Consider the following 15,813-nt stretch of genomic DNA (forward strand, 5'->3'; position numbering starts at 1 on the left):
TTAGAATTTGTTCCACTGACCTAGTTGAGTTTGCTGTTAATAAACTTGTCAGCACAGGTGAAGCCATTGCAGGGAAATAGAGCAGGTAGAGTAAATTGAAAAGTGAAAGTTTTACATCTTAAGACCTCCCTGAGGATTTAAGTTTGCTAATTCAGAGCTCATGAGACATAACTGAGAAATCTAGTTGCGCTTCATTAAAGTTTCAACTTTATCTCAGCTTTTTGCAGAGAATAAAATGCAGAGATTCAATAAAGTCTTCTTCGGGGGTCCAGAGGTTGTGGCAGTGATAACACCTGGCCCTTCCCCCATACACCCTCACAATTACATACATGCATAAACATACTCACACACTCATGACACACACCCCTCCATTATCGCCCCCTGTACTGTTCATTAACATTTGAATGTTTAGCAAGAAGGCAGAACGACTTCTAAAGTACTTGCTACTGGTCTGCCGTTGTCTACTGTATGTTTGAGATTGACGGCAGAGGGGCAGAGGTGGGCACTCCTAGCCTCTTGAGTGCTCTGCGGGGGGTGTAGGGTGAAGGGTCAGCCTGTAGACCTCTGCAGCCCATCCACTCTCACTGCTCAGCCTGATTTAGTACTGTCCAGCCCCCACAGATGGCACAGAGAGACACACACAGAGAGACAAGGCCGTGGAAGTGCAACACTTGTGTGACAAATGGAGCCCAGACCAGCAACATCCAACAGACACGCTCTTAATCGGGCAGTGTGTGTGTGAGAGAGAGGGTCTGGAGCCTTTGAGTCCGACTGCTTGACACCCAGACTGCATAACTCGCTCTGTCATAATGTCATGCTGAATTTCTGTGTGATACTGTTTAGATAATTCATTTGGACAGTTTCATATTTTCAAGGGAAATGTCCATCAGTATACAAATTAAATACTCCAGATAAATTCAATTTTGAATGAACGTTGGTAGTTCTTTGGCAGAAAGGGTATTTATTATTATTATTATTATTATTAATCGTAAAAGCTACAGTGACCCATGGCATACTCCACGCTCGATTTCTTCATGGGAAATGCTTTTTTGTCAGGACCTGTTGGCGAAATCGCGTGCATAGAGGGCGTGCTATTTGCGTTCAAGATTATGATTCAGCAATTTAATGTTCATCGTTCTGTGAGAGACTAAGCCAAGCTCGGACAAGCCCAACCCCTCCTGCTACTGAGACCAACTGCTCTGGCATGTAAACCTTCAAAACACTTCACACAGCTGAACACAATAAACGGTCCATAATTACACTCCTTCGCAGACGACTTGTCCTGCTTTTTTTCTTTCTTTGGATAGTCACTTCCTAGAGAGCATTTAGAGAGCAGATGTGATAACTTCATCATTAATTTCAATACATAGTTTTTGTTTGGGCCATGTTTAGAGACTGAATGAACATTACTGTTACTAATAAAATGATAGATAGATAGATAGATAGATAGATAGATAGATAGATAGATAGATAGATAGATAGATAGATAGATAGATAGATAGATAGATAGATAGATAGATAGATAGATAGATAGATAGATAGATAGATAGATAACTAGATAGGTAGATAATATAAGAAAATTAATAGATAGATAGATAACTAGATAGGTAGATAATATAAGAAAATTAATAGATAGAAATGAATTAATAGAAATAGATAGATAGATAGATAGATAGATAGATAGATAGATAGATAGATAGATAGATAGACAGATAGATAGATAGATAGATAGATAGATAGATAGATAGATAGATAGATAGATAGATAGATAATATAAGAAAATGAAGATAAATAGATAGTATAAGAAAATTAATAGATAGATAGATAGATAATATAAGAAAACTAATAGATAGATAGATAGATAGATAGATAGATAGATAGATAATATAAGAAAACTAATAGATAGATAGATAATATAAGAAAACTAATAGATAGATAGATAATATAAGAAATCTAATAGATAGTAAAATGAATAGATAGATAGATACTATCAGAAAATAGATAGATAGATAGATAGATAGATAGATAGATAGATAGATAGATAGATAGATAGATAGATAGATAGATAGATAGATAGATAGATAGATAGATAGATAGATAGATAGATAATATAAGAAAACTGATAGATAGATAGATAGATAGATAGATAGATAGATAGATAGATAGATAGATAGATAGATAGATAGATAGATAGATAGATAGATAGATAGATAGATAGATAGATAACAGCATTTATTTTACAACATGAATATTGGCCAATAAAAATAAGGATGTTCTGAAGAGCGTTGACTCTCTGATTTCACATTGATATAAACTGTCATTGTTCTGGGTCAATGAGCTGTAACTGCGGTCAACAACCCTCTGAATGTGACCTGTCCTTGAAGGCACAGCCCTGTGCACTTCCTCCAAACAGTCATGACCGTCTCAAACATTAAAAAATATCCCAGTCTGTTTCTTCAGGTTCTACTCTTACTACTACTGAAACACAGTTCTCCTCAGACCTTATGTTTACATCCCAACTGGAAACTGCAGACAGGATGTGTATACGATTTAAGACTATGCCACAAGAACTGGAGATTTTTGTTGACACTTACATTAATTATGAATGTACTGAGCTATCACCGTGGCTCAGATAGACATAATCATATTCATAGTCTCTGCCGTAGGTAATTTCCAGAGGGATATGTCAGCGTCCGTGCGAACCAACAGATTGAAGACAGGAAATGACATTCGAGCTCATTATTTATTGACTCATTGCCATGAAATTTACATGCGAAATAATTTTCATTTTTTTAGAGATTCTAGGATCTCATTCTCCTGGAAAATGTCATATATTCTCTCTCATTCTGTCTGTCTTTTAGACTCAGGTGACATCTTCCCTCTCACCTTAGCTGCTCTTTTCTGCTCCTGGTAACAGCCGTCTGTGCTGAGGATATTCTGCTCAGCGCTCATAACCTGTTGTTTGCTGAGGGATGCGTGTCTGTTGTTTCTTCAGATCAGAGACTGAAACTAATTAGACATTAAGCTATTAATTCACATCATTATTCTGTTCCTGACTGACATTCATAATGTCGCTCTTATTCACATCAATATCGGATCTTAACTTCTCTTGTCAAGTCATAAAGGTGCTTTTACTTTTTCATCTGATGCTGCAGATTCAAGAGGTTATGTTTATGCTCAGTATGATAAGAAGGTATGAATAGCACATGTGCCTGATTTTATAATGTTTGACATTCTTTTACTAAATCTGTGTTTCCTAAACAGCTGGTCTGTTGTGTTAAAATGTTTCATGCCATCTCCATGAAATGAGTTTTTGCAGGTTGGGATGTTTTAAATTCTGTCATCATTTACAGTACTCACCCTTGTTTAGTTCCAAATCTGTAAGACTTACACAAAAGAAGGTATTGGATCAACATTGGACCTCTTTGACATTCCTTTTAATTTTATGAAAGGTTTATATACACCGATCAGGCATAACATTATGGCCACATTCCTATTATTGTATTGGTCCCCCTTTTGCTGCTAAAACAGCACTGACCCATCGAGGCATGGACTCCACTAGACCCTGAAGGTATGCTGTGGTATCTGGCACCAAGATGTTAGCAGCAGATCCTTTAAGTCCTGTAAGATGCAAGGTGGAGCCTCCATGGATCTGACTTGTTTGTTCAGCACATTCCACAGATGTTCGATTGGATTGAGATATGGGGAATTGGAGGCCAAGTCAACACCTCAAATTTGTTGTTGTGCTCCTCAAACCATTCCTGAACCATTTTTGCTTTGTGGCAGGGTGCATTATTCTGCTGAAAGAGGCCACCAGGGAATACTTTTTCCATGAAAGGGTCTACATGGTCTGCAACAATTCTTAGGTAGGTGGTATGTGTCAAAGTAACATCCACATGGATGGCAGGACCCAAAGTTTCCCAGCCAGCAGAACATTGCCCAAAGCATCACACTGACTCCGCTGGCTTGCCTTCTTCCCATAGTGCATCCTGGTGCCATGTGTGACCCAGGTAAGTGACACACATGCACCCATGCAGACCAGGACACCTTCTTCCATTGCTCTGTGGTCCAGTTCTGAAGCTCACGTGCACTTTTGGCAGTGGACAGGGGTCAGTATGGGCATCCTGACATGTCTGCGTCTATACAGCCTCATATGCAACAAACTGTGATGTTCTGTGTATTCTGACACCTTTCTATCAGAAACAGCATTACCTTCTTGAGCAATCTGAGCTACAGTAGCTCGTCTGTTGGATCACACCACACCGGCCAGCCTTCACTCCCCACGTGCATCATTGAGCCTTGGCCGCCCATGACCCTGTTGCCGGTTCACCACTGTTCCTTCCTTTGACCACGTGTAATAGATACTGACTACTGCAGACCAGGAACACCCCACAAGAGCTGCAGTTTTTCAAAATATTTTCTTTCACGTTGCAGAGAAGAAAGAAACTCATACGGTTTTGGAATTACATAAATGTGAGTAAATGATGAAAGGTTTTTTTTTTTTTTTTTAACAGCTCAGGAAATTACAATGATATTAAGAATTTTTTAAGACTGAAGTATAAATACTTTTCAGTCACTGTTTATCTCATCCATATGCTGTGTCACCATAGAGATGCGCCTGTACGTCTGTGCTGTGTGTGAGCGGAAGTATGTGGGGCAGGTGATGGGGGAATGTTTCATGTATTATGACGTCAAGAATGTGTGCCTCACTGTGTTCATTTACTGTATGAGTGGGCAAATTTTATTTGCCCTTCCTGTAAGCAAGCTGTAACCAGCCTTTTTTACCTTAAGTCTCATCAACACACACACACACACACACACACACACACACACACACACACACACACACACGTTTCCATGTTTTATGGGGACATTCCATAGACATAATGATTTTTTATACTGTACAAACTGTATATTATTTCCCCTAACATTAAACCTATCCCTAAACCTACCCACCTACCCTACCACCATCCTATCACCTACCGCTTGTCTCCATAACATAGAGTGTACTTTAACCACACACACACACACACACACACACACACACACACACACACACACACACACACACACACACACACACACACACACACACACACACACACACACACACACACACACACGTGCTGTTCTGTGCACCAGATCCACTCCAATCTGCAACAAGCCCCAACAAGCTTTCTCAACACCAGTTGATGCAGCTGAAGTCTGCTGTTAGGGTGTGTAACAGTGTTTATGCATCTTGTGCATGTGTTGTCTGTGCATGTGTGTGTGAGCGCATCACGGTTGAAATAGACCCTCACTCATACAGTGTGTAATGTGAGCACCACAAAAGGAGATTAAAACAAAAATTCATTTGTAAGGAATTTTTAAAGGAATTCTGTCAATTTACTCACCAAAAGATGTTTGGCATAATAGCCACATTGCTCTTTTTCATACAACAAAAGTAGACATTGACCAAGTGGTCCGGTCCACACACACACACACACACACACACACACACACACACACACACACACACACACATATATATATATATATATATATATATATATATATATATATATATATATATATATATATATATATATATATATATATATATATAAATAGAAAAAAATTGCATGCATTGCTAATATAAATGTTAACTCACATTTTGTAATATATTTTTGCATGTTTGCCCAGATCATATTTCAAAGGCAGATATCACAATTTGGCCAAAAAATGACTTAGGCAATTATGCTATGAGGCTAACGATGTGAAGGTTTAAACTAAATACATTTCTAAAAATATATGTCCTTAAGCTGTGCTCTTTACAACATATTTAGCAATTATTTTAAATATATTCTGGCCAGAAAAAAATTGTGTGGGGGAATGGTTGACTGATAGGCTTGAATATGTTTACATATTTTTTATGTATTTTAACAATTTTAGTTACTCAATTTTTGATCTGTTCTTCACATAAAGCTACTGTATGACTTCAGAAGATGTAGAATGTAGTGTGTGAGTCAAATGGACTATGTAAATACCTTTATGGTGCTTTTTAGAGCGTGAAAACCCTTGGTCATTTACTACGTTTGTTGTATGAGGAAAAAAGCATTTGTATTCCACAGCAGAAACATATTTGGAATGACCTGAAGATCAGTAAATTACAACAGAATTCCATTCAACTGCACCTTTAAGAGTTGGAGACGGCAGCAGGGGTCTTCCTGATAGACTCATCAGAAGGTTTGTACATCCCCTGGAGGGCTGGAACAGTAACATATGTCACACATTTGCTGTGTGTATGTGTGAGATTAGACCTTTGTTTTAGTAGCCAGTTTGGTTACGATGAGCTATAAACCCTGATTGGAGAGAATTGCCTTTAAATGACTGAATAAATCTGCGTTAAACAGCGGTTTGTGGACAGCTCGGACTTCGCGTACTATGTAATAGGATTTTAAAAACAAGTTTCCTGCAAGGTTATAAATCACTTTGCGTATGGGTGCAATATGTGATAAAGAGAGAAGCCGGTTTTTCAAGGTTAATTTTTAGGTTAACACCTCTCTGTTTGCTCTGGCGTGATAGTGTGGGCAAATCTGTTGTCTTGAGGTGAAGAAATTATTAACATAATGAAGGAAGCAAAGAAATAACATGGAAACAGAACAGAATCATTAAAGAAACGTTCTCAGAGGTGATAGAGCTCATAATAGTGCCTCTCTGTCGCCTCAATGGCTGCGTCCTGCATGTTAAAGGCGGCGCTGCTCGGAGACGTGCTCTTTTGTCTTGACTTTGCTTTTGTAAATGAGGTAATGTTGAAGTGGGGATTTGTGAGGGGATTTGGGGCGGTCTGGGCGGTGGGACGCCTGTGAGGGCAGAGCTGAAGGGAAGTGATGAATATTAAACTGCTGAATGAATGAAAGAAAGAGACAAGAAGATGTTCCAGGGGTCATTTTACCTCTCGTAGCATTGTCAGTGCGTCATCTGCCTCTTTTACTCACATTTCCTTTTACACAGGAGAAAACGAGGAGAAAGTCACCAACTTGATTTCACATCATTGCATTACTGGTGTTTTCTGAGGAAGGTATCACTGTTAGTATTGCTCATAATGGGGGACAAAGATTAATACTTAAAGTTAAGGCTTTGTTCAGATCTGTTACAGATTTTTGTGCTAAGAACCTTGTTAATGTGAATGCTATTACTTTTTACCATTACCTTTCTGTGATCAGATTGATCAAACTTTGCATCTGGTTGATTATAAAAAGAAAAACATCCCACAGATTTATTTTAAAGGACAAGCCAATGCCATAGAGAATAGAATATCATAGACATTTGGAGGTGGTCAGTTAGCAACTGCCCAGAAGCTGCCAAGCTGTCAACTAGCAACATGCCAGAAACCAGTTAAAACACTTCATAAGCCACACAGCAACCACCTAGACCCCCCTACTACCAACATTTTATCAACCACCTAACACCCTAGCAGCCACCCAGAACACCCAAACAGCTACCTGGCAATGTCCTAGCAACCACCCAGACCACCCTAGACCCACCAAAATCATTCTAGCAACCAACTATTAACATGATGTTTATCCATAATATCCTGGCTCTGTTATCCAGCAAGCTCAAGCTCAAATATTTTTTGTATTGTTAGAATGTGTTATTTGCAGTATTGAGGGTAATGCATTACAAGTAACTTGAGTTATGCAATCAGATTACTTTTTCAAGTAACTAGTGAAGTAACATTACTTTTTTCAGTTTACAACAAAATATCTAAGTTACTTTTTCACATTTATTGACTAACAGCTCTCCTGCCCTGTCACAAATATACTTTATGTATTTAATCTCACTTTAACCAATTAACCAATGTCTTTGACATTAACCAATGTCTTTGCTGCTGGTTTTCAATGATCCAATTCAACCATACTACTAATAAGCAACAATTACTTTATATTAGATTTAGAAATAAGAGTGGGTGTTTCTCAATTCTTATTTGTACATCCTCGTTTCCTTTCCTCGCATCTCAGCTCCACGCCCTGTAGGATGTGAGTGAAGGATGCAAGGAAAGAAAACGAGGATGGAAGAAATGTTATTTGTATATTGGAATGTTCTTGATCACTCGAGCGTCACTTCAAAGCATCATCAGCTGCGCTCGAGGGATCTGCACTTATGTTGTTGAAGTTTGGTTATTTAAGAAATTCATAAATAATAATAATAAAGCAAGATGCCCTTTTGAAATAATTGAGATATATGGTTTATTTGAACTTCAAAGGTAAAGCATACATTAAAATTATTATGTCATATGTGAAGGGGGAGGAGAATGTATACGTGCATCAGGTTTCTTGGCAAGAAAGAATTCTGCATAGAATACACCTGTATATCCTCGCTCATAGCTCCTCAGGAAGCTTCCTCACTCCTCGTTCCTCACCTCCTCACAGTGCAATTGGAGAATTGAGATGTCGTTCAAGATGGCTAACTTTGATGGGTTTCCAGGTCACAGGCTGGAGGACGGAGGAGCGAGAAAACGAAGAAACGAGGAAGCATAAATTTGAGTATTGAGAAGCACCCAGTGTTGAATTTCCCTCTCCTGCATCCTATTCTTTTTAATGGCAGCACAGCTGCAAGGTTTTTTTTTTTTTTTTTGGCTGCGTCCTCTAATGTACAGGAGTAAATAAAAATTTAATTCAGCCTGAGGCTTATTTATTTCACTTCTGGTTTGAAAGGGCCTTAACATTTGCCAAAAATAGAACTTTTTTGTTGTTATTAAAAAAAACAAACAAGCAAGCCCAGCCTAGGTGAGAAAAAGTAATGTAACGATTTTCATAAAAAGTAACTAACACAATTAATTACTTTTTTAGGGAGTAACACAATATTGTAATGCATTACATTTAAAAGTAACTTTCCACCACACTGGTTAGAGTTTGTCGTTCATTTATAGTTATTATCTGAGCCTTTCCGAATAAGGTCAAGCAACCACTAGGAACACCAAAACATCACAGAAGCAACCAATGAGAGGGCCAGCAACAACAGATTGTCTTTAGACTGTGTAAAATCTAGACTTCTCTGGAAATGTACAGCCCCTTCTTCTGACTCATTCTAGAGCATTTTACTACAGCAAATACAGCTTGGATGGGTTGTCTCATGTCACAAATGGCTTTAGTGTTTATGCCAGTGTCTCTAAGTCACTCGCATGCACTGAATATTTTGTGAATCCATAAGCCTGTGGTTTCTGCTGCTGTGGAGATGGGGACAGTTTAGATAAATACATGTATTTTCCCTTCTTGTGTCTCAGCGGCCTGACTGGAGCAAGCGGGCCAGAGAGTGTCAGACTCTGAGAGAGAGAATATTAATCCTGTCTTCTCTCTGTCAGTGTGTGTGTGTATGTTGTACTGCTTTAAGCTGATGGGGACACGTTCACTGCTCTGACCTCATTAGCCTCTGCGTGATTAACTTTAACATTTCTGCGCAGCAAACACACACTCGCTTCACATCTGACGTGTGATCCATATTTTGTAAGCCGTTTGTAAATCAGGCTTATTATTCCAAGCTATTTTTGGGTTGCATACTGAATGTTTGCCAACTCCCTCATTTATCTGGGTTTGGGATGGAATTCCAGAGAAAGAGGCCACTTTTCCAGAGAAAGAGATGTTATCATGTTATAAAATTGTGAAAATGGCTATGATTACAATGAGAATGACAGTTAGCAGTGTTAGCGTTAGTTATTATGTTGCTGTTGACATTTTTTTGCCAAAAAATACCCAGCGATAAGCTCAGATTCTGTAATGATAGCATTGTGTGTGTACATCTGTGTGGGTGTGAGAGAAACAAGTTTACACCTGAGATGATTATAACACACCTGAAGGGGAGCGGGTGGAGAAATAGTATGGGTGTTTTCACGCTAGAGCTTTTATATGGATCTAAGTCCATTTCACATCAAACTTCAGTGAGTTTGGTTGATGTGAAAGCTTATTTCTGAACTCTAGTGTGCACAAAGGAACTGTTCATTGAGTGTGCTTGAAAATGAATATGTGGGGTCATGTGGACCTGATTCATACACATTTGTGCATGAATATGTGAAACAGTTGCATTACCACAATGTAATCATCTAGAATAATTAAAAATAAATGTCAATATCCAGGGCACCAATTCAAGACACTGTATATTAAAAACATCAACAGATTCTAAATGTCTCCGAACTTGTATTGTTACTACACAGAGAAGAAAAGTTGCTTTATTTATATTATGTAGGCTACTTGGATGATATAAATCACAAGTTTTAGTGCAGGTTTAGAGCAACAATATGAAGTTTCTGAAGTTTAGAGCAGCAATCTCATTAGAAAGAAATACCTAAATATAAAAGCACTGAGAGTGGATCAGTTTTGGAAATGATGTTTGAGTTTCTGTTGTTAACAGAGGTGGAAATGCTTCTATGTGGATGTTATTGAAGGTCACCTAGAAGAACAGACTAGCAAATGTACACTGTAGCAACTACATAGTAACAACCTAGCAACCAACATTTTACAAAACCTTCAAGTGCAGTTAATAATTTGTCATGCTATATGTGCAAACAGACGAAGACAGATACAAATTCTCCAGCAACAGGCCTCCTACAGTATATACTTTCAATCTGCAACATTTCATTCATGCCACTGCGACAAACTCTGAGCTACTGGATGATAGATGAGATTAGAGAAATTTGATTTGTGCCTTCTTGCTTGAAGCTATGCTCTCTTGTTTGACCACGGTTGACCACTGTCGTTTAAGTATGTGTTGTTGCAAAATGTGGCAAAAAAAACAAACAAACAAACACAAGAAAACACATGATGTTAATAGTGTGATTAAGGTGAGTACATGTCTATAATGCACTTCAATAATGCGACTAAAATATGAATTCTCCACGTCTTAATTCAATTTGTGTTTACTTCGAGTATGACTTTAGTCGGATTAAGGTTATCAGAAATTGTGGTTTACATGGTAGTTTCTTAATCAAAGTATTGACTTAATCAGGTTAATATCGGAATATTGTTGTCCATGTAAACGGACTGTATGAATTAATTTTTGTCTGATGGCAAAAATGTCTATCCATAATGAAAGTGGAAATGAATCCACTCGCCAAACAGTATGAAATCCCAGACATATCCTATCTGGACGGGATTACATTTCACAGAGGACCTCTAGCTAAGAAGTGGCAATTTTCTGATTTACAAACAAATGAGGGGAACTGTACACATAATCTAGTGTACACATAAATAAGTATACTTTAGGTTGTAAATTGTATTCAATACATTAATTTTATCAGTTCAGTTCCTGGAAATCAAACCCAAAACCCACATTTGAGATTAGCTACTATTATTTTTTTCTCATGTGAACAATCTGAGAAGCTCAAGACTTCGCAACACTCTTGTGGCAATTTGTAACTTTTATGTATTGGGAAATTGTTAGCCATTTATTTGTACATCTTTGTGCAATCTGCTTGCGCCTCTTTGAAGTAAGATTTAGGGGTGGAACTTCATGCTTAATTTGTTTCTAAAAATCATGTGTATAAATCAAATAGTACAAACTTGTCACCTCATAAAATAGTTATGTTATAAGATTGGGTTTATTTGTTCTTTGTATAATTTCATTGCTGTTTAGGAGAAAAAGATTACATATGGTAGTGAACTTGAATTTGCATTCTGACCAACCTTTGAAAATTTGTATTGTTAGCAAATCTTGTGATATTGCCTCCTTACTGTGTTGTATTCCTTACTGCTCTGGATAAAATGAATATGTGTAAAATGTAACCTTAGTATTTTGACTTCTACTTTCTAACTTTTACACAATTTAGCATAATCTGTAAGAGCAGCAGGTGTATTTGTTAGTCGGAGAGAAATTCTTGACTGAATGCCAAAAGTTTAAAAGTCCTTGAAAAAGTCTCTGAAAAGTCCTTCAACAAAACTTAACAGACAGGCTTCAAATCGAACAACAATAAAAAACCCTTAACCTACAAATAGAAGAGGGACTGCTGTGTACCAGGACAATCTGTCATTATGCTCGCTATTATTAATGTTCCTTCTTTTAGATTTTTCTTAATTCATATTATTTTAGTTATATTTCTTATTCGTTTTTTTTCTTTATTCTGTATTTAGCATATTCTGTATTGTACACTATTTCCCATTGTTTGCGGCATAGCTAGAGCTGCTTTGGCAACACAAACAGTATTTTGTTTACGTAAATATAATAGTTTCCATATCTATTTGAAGCAATGTCAATTAATTAAATATTTTGATTGAATTGCATAAAATGCTAATTCATTCATCAAAATAATAGCAATAAATCAAACAAATATTTTGTCACATTGTTGCCTTTAGCTTTCTGACTGAGGCTTCTAGGGCTATACAAATCAATTTGAATTGAGCTAAAATTAATAGAGCGTTAAAAAAAATTCAACGTATTAAAAAGTACATTTGTTTTTTATTTTGTCAAATCATCTTCAATAATTAATGTGGTTCAGATAACATAATATTTTGAGTTTCTGTTGATTAAACCAATCGCCTTCATTGCATTAACTCAAATTTTTAATTTCAATGAACTCAAAATTTTAAGGCAACCAGGTAACTTACTTTTTTAAGTTAAACCAACAAATTTTTTTTTTTACAATGCAGGTATACTTTTAATCATTTGTTTTGTTTTTAGTAAATTGTGACAACATACAAGTTCATTATTTAACTTTAAAGTTTAAGTCTTTAAGCTTTTATTTATTTATTTTTATTTGATTTTTCACACAAAATAAATGGGTCTGTAAAAAAAAATATATATATATATATAACTGCCTTTATATTTTAGGAAGTCTGCCTCTCACAAGGCAATCATAATATTTTAACATTATGGTTAATTTAAGCATTTATTCAGGCATCAATAAGAGCGCAGTACACAGCTCCATTTTACCACATTTAAAACCATTCTCAACAATTTTGCCAAACAACGTACAGAAAATGTCAAAAAAGGGAGTGTCTGCTTTTCAGGACAGCTGATCAATACCGGTTTCAGGAAATGTGTGTGTGTGTGAGTGAATTATGATCTCTTAACATCACACTCTGTCAGTGCCTAATGCACCCTGACACCCACACATCCATACTGATCTCTTTATCAGCGCGAGAGAGACAGAGAGAGAGAGCATTGTGGGTTTTTCTCGAGAGAATTGAGGCTCTATTGTGGGTTTAAATCGACGTTGTTCGGACCCCTGAGAGTTTTTTAACCCCCACACAAAGTGGCTCTCATTAGCATGTGAACGGGAGGGTGGCAGGGTCTCTTTATGGACTGTTTGCAAAGATCCCCCCTCCCCTCCTCTCCCTTCTCCGAACACTAGCCTGCTGGCACTCACATGGCTTTGTATGGGAATGTGCCCCTGTAGCATTCACACAACCGCATTTGTTCACTATTGCGTTTCCTCCCCTGAGCAGCAGAACTGTCCTTCTTTCTCTCTGTGTGTGTAGGAGGTGAGGGTTAAATATGTTTTGTTTTGTAAGAGGTCAGAGTGTAACACATAAAGGTCTTCACTTTGCCAGGGACATCTAGTTGCTAGGTGAATAGACCTGCAGCTAGAAACAGTCTGCTGATTTAACCTGTAATGACTCTAGAATTATATGCAAGTTCAAACATTCATGCATCAAAAGACTAGAAATGTATGTTCCCTTTGCAAAAAACACAGTCTCAATCACACACCCTAGTGCTTAAAAGAGGAGAAATGGGAATTCAAACCCATTACCATACGGTTATATTATGGATCTATTCCAAAACGTGGTGAGCTGCTTCCCTAGGCAGCATGTTCCAAACAGTTAGAATAGTTTTTTCTCTTTGAAATCTTTAAATAAAATGAAATAACATGTCTTTTTCTGAAATTACTTTACTTTTTTGTTGATGCCACTTGGATGATCCTACCCAACAGGCTGATATCTATAGGCATTGTTTTAGCAAACTCTTTTTCAGGTCTGAATTAGAGCCGCAAGATCACCTTTGTCTTTTACACCTTCGACAAAATCATACCGGGACATTCAAATCTGTGTTTGCGCTGCGGCTGAGCCAGAGAGAGCAGTTTTCATGTTTAGGTAAGAAACAGCTTCAACAATTATATATATATATATATATAAATATATATATATATATATATATATATATATATATATATATATATATATATATATATATATATATATATACACACACATACACAGTGCCTCCCACAGGTTTGAAATTTACTTGCGGTGGCAGCCAGGTGAAAAATCCTCCTATTACCCATGGCACAAAAATGGTCTACTACATGTGACGAACAAATAATTTGTGATTTTTAACAATTTTTTAATTTACTGAAAATCATTTTAATTACATAGGCTACTATTACATTAAATTAAATACTAATAATATTGAATAATATGTGTCAAATAATGTTCTTAGGCTTTTCTTCCAGTGGGGGAGCATCCCAGCAAGAGACTGCAATAGTTTACTATGAATTAAATGGATATCAAAATAAATACAATTTATTTTGTTACCAAAATACCAATAATGCCCAGAAGAAGAAGAAGAAGAAGAAAATAAACTTAGAGTGTGACTTTTAATCATAAGCAATCTCGAAATACACCGGGACTCTTATTTTGAAATGTCTACACTATTGCGGGCTGATTCTTCAGATGAGAGAGATATGTTTTCCTTCAACCGTCTCTAAAACATATTATATAAAAGCCATACAGTAGACATTGTCATAATTCATAAAACTCGAGTTCATTAGTTATCTCTTGAATCTCTATTCATTGATTGGGAATCACTTTGAAGCAGTCTGAAGCACTGTTGCGCGAGCCTGTAGAATGCGCAACAGCGTCGCCTTTGTGAAATATCCACCGCATCTTTGCAGCACACATGGGAATGTCAGCGGGAGTAAACAGTTCTCACACACAGCCGCACACAGAACCAGCAGGTAAGAAACAAGTAGGGCAAGGGGAGATTTTTCACTAGTTAACCGATCGTGGATGGTTTCATTAACTCGGGCGGATAAAAAAAGTATAAGAGGATAACAATAATAAAAGTAAAAATGTGTCTCCAAATATACTTGGGCGGCCGTTGATATACCTGGGCAGCCTGCCCAAGTAAAGTCTACCTGTATGTGTGGGAAGCACTGATATATATATATATATATATATATATATATATATATATATATATATATACACCACACAGTATCATTATTTCGGTGTTACAAATATTCAAATGATCACTAAAATAGAACAAATCATCTGTTGAAAGTAACTTGGTGCTTCAAATAATGATTGTGTTGATTACATTGTTATGCCACTAGGTGGTGACAAATGACTTAAAAATGTATTTGTCATTGAATCATTCATTCAAGAGATTTAATTGAAGTATTTATGAATCATTCACTCAAATTGATTCATTCAATTTAATTAAACACTTTTAAATAGACTGCAGCAATTAATATTTTGTCTGGTGCTTTAGTAAATTATTTAGTAAATTATTAATAATTTAGTAAATTATTTTGATTAGTTGTCTATTCAGATCCGTGGGGGAATCGTGATCTCTATTTTAAACAACAACAACAAAAAAATTGTGATTCTCAATTGATCCAGAATCGTGCAGCTCTAGTCTGGATGCACTCTGGATCTTAGCAATTTAAATTACAGAAGTAAAAAAAAAAAAAAAAAAATGTAAAGGTTCAAAATGTTGTTGCTGAAAAGTATATCGAAAAAAGTTTTAACAATTTTAAAAAATATTTTAACAAATATTTGTGTGTGCTGTGCTTCTATGCTTACCAGAGTATTAGCTTAGCAACTCTACTGGAATTAATTGAGT

This window comes from Chanodichthys erythropterus, chromosome 7 (genome assembly GCF_024489055.1).
Source record: "Chanodichthys erythropterus isolate Z2021 chromosome 7, ASM2448905v1, whole genome shotgun sequence".
NCBI lineage: Eukaryota > Metazoa > Chordata > Actinopteri > Cypriniformes > Xenocyprididae > Chanodichthys > Chanodichthys erythropterus.